The sequence below is a fragment of the Crassostrea angulata genome, chromosome 2 (assembly GCF_025612915.1).
Source record: "Crassostrea angulata isolate pt1a10 chromosome 2, ASM2561291v2, whole genome shotgun sequence".
NCBI lineage: Eukaryota > Metazoa > Mollusca > Bivalvia > Ostreida > Ostreidae > Magallana > Magallana angulata.
In genome coordinates this window covers 40,661,923-40,669,654 of record NC_069112.1, presented here as the reverse complement: position 1 = coordinate 40,669,654, position 7,732 = coordinate 40,661,923, and the positions used below count along the sequence as shown (strand labels likewise).

General features: G+C 30.7%; 1 long non-coding RNA gene across 1 annotated transcript; it reads right to left on the bottom strand.

Annotated features, from left to right (window-relative positions):
- Positions 1-66: 66 nt before the first annotated feature.
- Positions 67-2,784, bottom strand: LOC128172534 (uncharacterized). The gene is made up of 3 exons (XR_008242301.1): positions 2,683-2,784; positions 1,358-1,411; positions 67-724 (listed from the first exon to the last, which is right to left on the bottom strand). It is a non-coding gene; the product is annotated as an uncharacterized LOC128172534 (long non-coding RNA).
- Between the last annotated feature and the right edge of the window lie 4,948 nt (positions 2,785-7,732).

Here is a 7,732-nt window from a genome sequence, read left to right as displayed (position 1 = left end):
TCGAAATAATATATTATTATATTTTTTTTTACAATTGAGCATTGATATTAATAACACACACCTATTTGTTTTGTTTATGAGAACTTAACATTTGCTAATTCATTCAGACTAATCATCTTTCAGTTAAAAATCTATAAATATTGCGTCACCGGAAAACCCCGCGGTATCGTATCCTCGTGTTGCGATTCTTTCAACTTCTCAGAATTCTGTCCATTAAAATGGTGCTAGACAAAATAGTAATTCATTTTTTCATATAGTATTAGATGCTCATGGTTGAATGTATGTCATAGTAAATAACATTTAATCCAACAAAGTTTTTTTTAGGAAATGTGAAACTATTTATTAAAAAAAAAGATTTAAATTGCTTTTTATAATTATCATTTTTTCAAATAACATTTACTATAAATATGTTCTTGAAAAGTTAATGATAAAGAAGGAGTACTTCTTGCGTCATGAATGCAGGAACTTAAAAGGTTCAACGATTAAGAAATCAGCTACCAGATATACCAGAATGGTTTTATATTAGATTTCTCTACCTATAAAATATTGCTTAGTTTGGAAAAAACCCATAATGTTTACACTTGAGAGTTAAGTTTTATATCGAATTTTTTTTTTAAAGAAAACGAATACAATCTTATAATGTTCCTAACTACATTGTACTTACATCTGGTATTTTGTCATACGTAGAATCTATTAGTTCAACATACGTTGGATGGGTCTCCTTCTAGAGAGAAATATTCATTAAAGTTAACAAACGAAATCAGATGAGAAATACTATTATTCCCCTGTAAATATTTTTGTTATTTTATGTAAAGTTTTCTAAGTTTTATTTGTTTCCTGATTCTCTAAATAAGATAAAATCAAATCAAATATCAGTAAATGCCTACATATAATAATGAAATTTAATGGATTTTTGTGCTAAACAAGCTACATGATAGACTGTATGAGAGTATAAAATATGAATCCTTCAACAACTCTTTTATAGTGACACATAATTTGATATGCGACCAACACAAAATACATTGTCAAAATTATCGAAATGTACAATGTATATAAATCATTTTAAAGCGTTTTCCTTATATTTCAACTGAATTTAATGCATGTTGCGATTGTAAAGGACAGTGGGGTGTAGAGTGATTCTTATATTTCGAACCAACATAAACATGTAACAGTCAGTTTATCTTCCGATATCCTTCATAACACACGCAACATCGTACATGTATGTGCAAAGCATTTTCTGTTAACCGTAGATGGAAAACTCATTTATGGGTTTTTTTTAGAATCATATCAATTTAATGCATTTGTTTAATGATATGTTGCATGTATTTAATTCTCCATGATATAAAGATGTACTAACCTCGGTTTCTTTATTTACAGCTTCACAATGTTCATAGCCCGAATCCCCCAAAATCTAAACAAACAAAACGAAACCCTTGATTTTGTTGATTTATTTGTATTGTATTTTGCAATTAAGGTCAATTAAGTAAAAAAATGAACACTTTAAAAACATAAATTCTGATTTATCTTCGTTTTACATCTCTAATATATCGGTTGCCAGGTTATTTTGAAAATTTTAAAATAGAATGTACGTTTAGAACAATGAAATGGAAGATTATGATTTCAAATGACAAAATTGCTATTTTTAGACAAGAACATACCCACCGACATTTTTAAATAACCTTGAGGACACTTAATTGCAAGTAGTACACATACGATTTAAATGAATAAAAAATATTTTTTTTTTCCAGGTACATGAATTTATATGATATAACCTTTTTTTAAAATGACTTTAAAAGGGTGTCACTGCCCTGATGTCATAAAAAAGTGACAAATATATTCTTCAAGAAACTTTTTCAAATAGGATTGGCGTACGTAATGCTTACGTTGTTTCATGTTTAGAAAAAAAAATCATGTTTAAATTAGGTTTAATTGATTCAGTAGGAATTGGTGTAAAATAGTTCATATAATTCGAAAAATGAGTTAATAGTTTACAAATTGCTAATATTTTACACTTTTTGGTATACCATCTAAAATACAGAATTATACTTTAATTCATGTTTGGTTTATTTAATGGTGAAAATTCATGGTTTCCAACTTTCGAAGATAAAACCCGCAGAGTTGATGAACGTTTTTTCTAATTCAATGCATTTTGATTAAAATTGGCTTGTTTTATTAAACTATCATAAATTAACTTTAAATAAATCAAAGTTAGACCAAATTTAGTCCTGAGCTATACATATGTGAACCGTGCAATGAGAAAAAGAAACCTAACTAATTGAATACCAATCAAAAAGAAATTCCCTTCGGCATGAACAGCGTTAAGTGAACACCAACCAACTGGAAGAACATAGATAGTCAGAGTCGGTTTTTATGCTATGATATAATTTAAACTCTCAAATTTGGTATGGACATTTCAAACTAGAATTTAGAATTAAATTGTCTTTAAACGTATATTTTCTATAAAAAAAAAACAAAAAAAACCCCACAGGAATCATTCTTATATTTATATCATTTCTATAACAGAAACAAATCAACATTGTGCATATTTCATATGTGCTATTAATAAAGACACCCGTGTAAAAACCCGAAAGAAATGAAATAGAATAGAATATTTTATTAAAATTTTAAAAATAAAAGACTAAAAATGTTTAAGGTGCCGTAAAAATCAAACTGTTTACTTACCCCAGACATTTGTTTTTACATTCAAAACCAATAAAATTCTAACAATCACCTATATTGCAACGTTTTTTTTTCGTGTTTAAAAGTCTTACAATCAAACTTCACTAAACGGCCCCATATTAAATGGTGTGTTTTAAATGGACTATTTTTTCTTACCGGTACTAGTCTCTTTTAAAAACAAGAAGAATGTTCACTAAGTCTTTGACACTGCAGAACACTATTCTCTCAAAAATTATCATTCTCGTAGCAAAATAGCATTAATTTTCACACAGAAGAACTGTCCTAGATTTTTTAGAATGCAAACTTAATTCATTACCTACTAGAATTGTTTTTATACCATGGTACACTTAACTGGTATTTTGTAAGTCATGCATTTTTAAGGATATTTTTTTTTAAAGTTCAGTATGTAATAATACTAATAGAATATTTTTCTCATAATCTTGCCATCTTTAAAATCAAAACAGAAAAAACCAGAATCTGCTACAAAGCGGAAAGAAAACCATATACATCATTTCATTTTGCTTGTATACTTTCTAATTTAAATTTTGTTTAATTCTTATGTTAGTGAGGTGTTTTATTTTAACAAACTTCATTTTTTTACAGTAAAGTCTTTAACGAGCAATAGATACCTGCACATACAGAAGATTATTTTTTTTCAGGATGATGAGGATCTCTCTCTCTCTCTCTCTCTCTCTCTCTCTCTCTCTCTCTTTTAAATAGTTTTCAAGTAATACATATGTATATATCTATGTATTTTTGTATGTTTCTAAATATGTATGTAAAAACACAAGTTTACAAAATAAATAAATTATTAGAAAACAATCACAGAATATTTGTTCGTTTTTGGACTATGTCTACAATGAGACCAACGCGATATAATGATACATATTAAAAATATATAAGAATATGACCTAAAAACAGATTACATTGTATCTCAACACCTAACACAGAGAAAAACCTTATTTGAACCTTATTCGAGCAATGATGACGCATACAGCCAGTGCTTATGCTTGGTTTCCGTAGTGCTTAGAAGATGATTGTCTTTGACTCCCCATAGACGTAACACCAGTTCATCGCATTATGCCTCCCAGCATATGTAGTTACCCGGTGTCAGCTGGGTGGAATAAAAACAGTGTAAATAAAGTGTCTCGTCTAAGGGCACATCACATATCATCAAGCAAAGAGAGAATAATACATTACAAAGAGTTTGCAGTTTGTAAAGCAGTTTGGTTACATTGGTAAAATGGCGATTATTATATGTAAAAAACAAATCATAAATGAAACCAGTATTATATTACCGAATTCCCGGAGAAGGCATGCGCTTGGAAGACGTTCATCTCCGCACACGTTAAGTCCAAACATTTACCCTCCCCTGTTCTCCCCAACATTTCTACTTCGTATACACGAAGTCTTCTGATATCAAAATCATAATAACGATTTCTCCACTTTGGTCTTTCCCGTCAATTTGTAAAGCCTCCTTCATTTGGAAGGTTATCCATACAATTTAGTTTTCATAAATTGAAGCAAGTGCAAATTGACTGAAGTATTTCACCGGATCTGTCGAGACAATTACATATTAGTCGAAAGTTTATGTATCGGGATGAGCGCTGATAAAAATCATCGCCTTGACTTACAACCATAGCATTTTGAGAAGTTTCAATTAATATACATTTCGTTTCTATATGAAAGCTTTCCAACTCCATTGAACTTGGAATGAATAATTGTTCAAAAGGGGGTATATTGGTTGTTTTGAAAATCTCACTTTTGAGAGAACTATTTAGACCTTCAGACGTTGTAACATTTATATGTATTGACTGATGTGACGTAAATGGTTTTCTTCGTATTCATTATGTTTTTCATGATTTACACAATAAACCGTGTTCCCCAGCTTCCTATAAGAAAAGTGTTGAAGATATATTTCATTCAAATGAAAAATTATCTCATACATATATTCTAGGAAATAAATGCTGCCGTAGTGAACTTTTTCCCCAATTTATAGCAAGTGCCTTAACTTGATATTTTCTTTTAAAATACACCTTAAACATATTTAAAAGCTAAAGTTACAATGTAGTTCATTGCTTTGCGTTATAAGGTTTATTATAATAAACTACTGCCATTTGTAACCAATACAAACTGGTAAGATGATCTGCAGAAGGTTTGGTATGATACATATATGGGGAAGATGTATTTGGTGAATAATCTGGCAAGGGTTTGGTAGGAAAACTGTACGAGGAAGATGTGGAAGATGTGTTAGGTGACAATTGAACATCACATGAACAAGTCTTCCTTGTCATCTTAAAATTAAATATTGAAGGCATACATTCAATTTAAATCGGCATTTGAATGTACACACATACTGTTTTCAGGGTTATTTTTGCCCTTCAGCGACAAACGGTTTTGCTCCGTATTAAATTTCCGAGACACGGTTTTGTATTATAGAGATAAAGTGGAACATTGGTATTTGGCGAGTCTTACATTCGCCCGCTGATACCAAGGGCGAAAGCGGCGAAAAGAAAACGGGGGGGGGGGGGGGGGGTCGTATATTTCCCTGTATACAGTACATGTATAAAACCGAACGACTCTACTTTTGACAATTTCAAGGTTTGTGGTATTATGATATTAATAATGAAAATGAAAATACGTTTAAATGCTTTATAAGACATGTTTAAACAGAATGTATTTGGCAAAAATATACGTTCGTTGGGCAAATCAAATTTTATTTGCTGTCAAAGTTGGTCAATTCTGTTTCCGATGACGATGTCAATAAAAGTGAATTATGTGTTTATGTGTGTTTTTCTTCTTTCTTGTTCTTTCTGTGTTTTAAAGTCATATGTAAAGGGACTACAGATCTTGTTTGTGTTATGCTTAATACCCCCCCCCCTCCCCTTTTTTTGTTTGCTACGAAGCGTGGAATTGACAGTCTATTTGTTATATCTGATGTTCAGTCCTTTTTTCAATGTCAATATCTTTGTTTTATATTTTTGGAAAGCAACTTCCACGGAGTGCATGTAGAACCATATGTGTCTTACATGTAAGTCAACCGTTATGGTAGTCACAAATCATTCAAGTATTTGCAAAGTGGCAAACACTAAGTCCCTTCATTTCGAATATGTAGCACATATTTTGTTGTTTGCTATTTTTTTCATCTTAGATTTATTTTTAGCCAGAATATTTTACACGAAACTTACATACAAAAGCATAAGCGTCCAATATTTTTTTGAGTAATAGAGGTTGAAATGCAATTTTCCTGACAATTTGCTTTATACAAATTTTTAAAAATGTTTCCTATAATTGTTATATTTCCCATAATAAACAAACCTTTACAAGTACTTGAAACAATTGCGCAGAATTATCAAAACGTCTTTGGCGATCACAACCTATACAGAAAATAGACCATTGTTTGTTTTCGGATAATCTGCTTCTTTTGAGAAAAAATTTGCAAAAAAATATGTTCCCTACACAAAACGTCTTGGTTTACTTAAAAAAAACTATTTGTCAAAATAACGAAGAAAATGGCCTTTTGTCTTATTTATTCCAAAAAAATAGCTATATGTTGCTCAAAGGATGGATTTTTGGCTTTCATCGATCGAAATATAATATATCGAAATTTTGCTTAATTAATTAAATGCAAAGCTCTGTCGTTTAGTCTCATTCTCCATCCCTTGACTACAATACTAATAGCGTTTATGAAGTTTTTTTTCTCGTGTGTTTGGAACGCTTAATGAGTCGCGGAAAACAAATCAGCGTTTTCTATAGCACGCTTAGTTCTTGTAAATATGGGTATATCCCTCGAACTATTTTTAGAATCAGTAGGACAACAAAGTTGTGCTTTAAGCAAAAAAGTTCCTATTCTTGCAGAGTGTATATACTTTTATTGGAACATTTTAAATCAAAATGCTTGACACATGTCAGAAAAGAGGATTTGCAATTTAAAAGCAAGTGTCAAAATCGAGTTATCATTTGAAGAAAAAGAATTGAAATTGTTTTAATGTTTTTTTCAATACAGACGCATTTTGCCGGAAAACGAATCTGACCTCACACCAAGAAAATTTTAACAATTTGATGAGGTTGCATTCAAGAGGTCCCTCGTTGCTGAACGAAAATTATGGCCGGAGCTATAAAACCTAACGTTAACATTACCGCCCATGGAAAATGCATTAGTGGACTATACCAATATAACAAATTCTTCCCTCTTTGCATTTATATCAAACAGTTTAGTGAATGTAGAGTGATCTGTAATCAGATTTTTTAGACGCTAGAAACCGGGATCGGAGGACAAGCGCCAGAAAAGTCGCATTGCTTATTCAAAAAATAATTTACAAATTAATTAAGTTGGACAGGTTTCTTTTATAAACCTGTTATAAGTTACCTGAGCTACTGGTACAACGTTCATGATCTACTGATCTCTTATTGTTTGCATCGCTAAAAAAAGTATCGCTAATATCGTATAAATCGTGTAAAGTATTTTATGAATGCACGGTAATTTACAAGGTGGGTATTGTAATTCAAGGGTAGCTAAATCATCAGAGTAACAACACTACCAAACATGTCATTATCTAAATAAAGACCAACAATAATTTGACAGATTTTGATATTGATATGCATTTAGATTAACAACTAAATTGCTCCTCAGTGCTTTATTGTTTTTCAGTGTGGCTGGTTTATGCCATTGTCATAATGAATATAAATTCGATATTATATTCGATCAGAAACATTCTTTTACAGGAAATTCTTATTAGCAAGAAGTGAGTCATTTTAGTTCTATGCCAATAACGTGCACTTTTTTTATACAAAGAACTTATTAATTTTGATAAATAAATGCATATATAGATGAATATACCTTAACGTTTCCGTAAAATATTTTTGCTGTCGATATGCAACCATTATATTTGTATATGTAAGCAGCCTACAAACTCTAAATATCGGATTTTTTAAAAACACGTTACTAATGTGGGGTTAAAACATTTAAAAATACTGTTTTGGGTGCACATTACAGTGCGTATCTTATTACTTTAAAATTGCTAAAATTGCACTCTCGCGTCGTCGCGTGTCA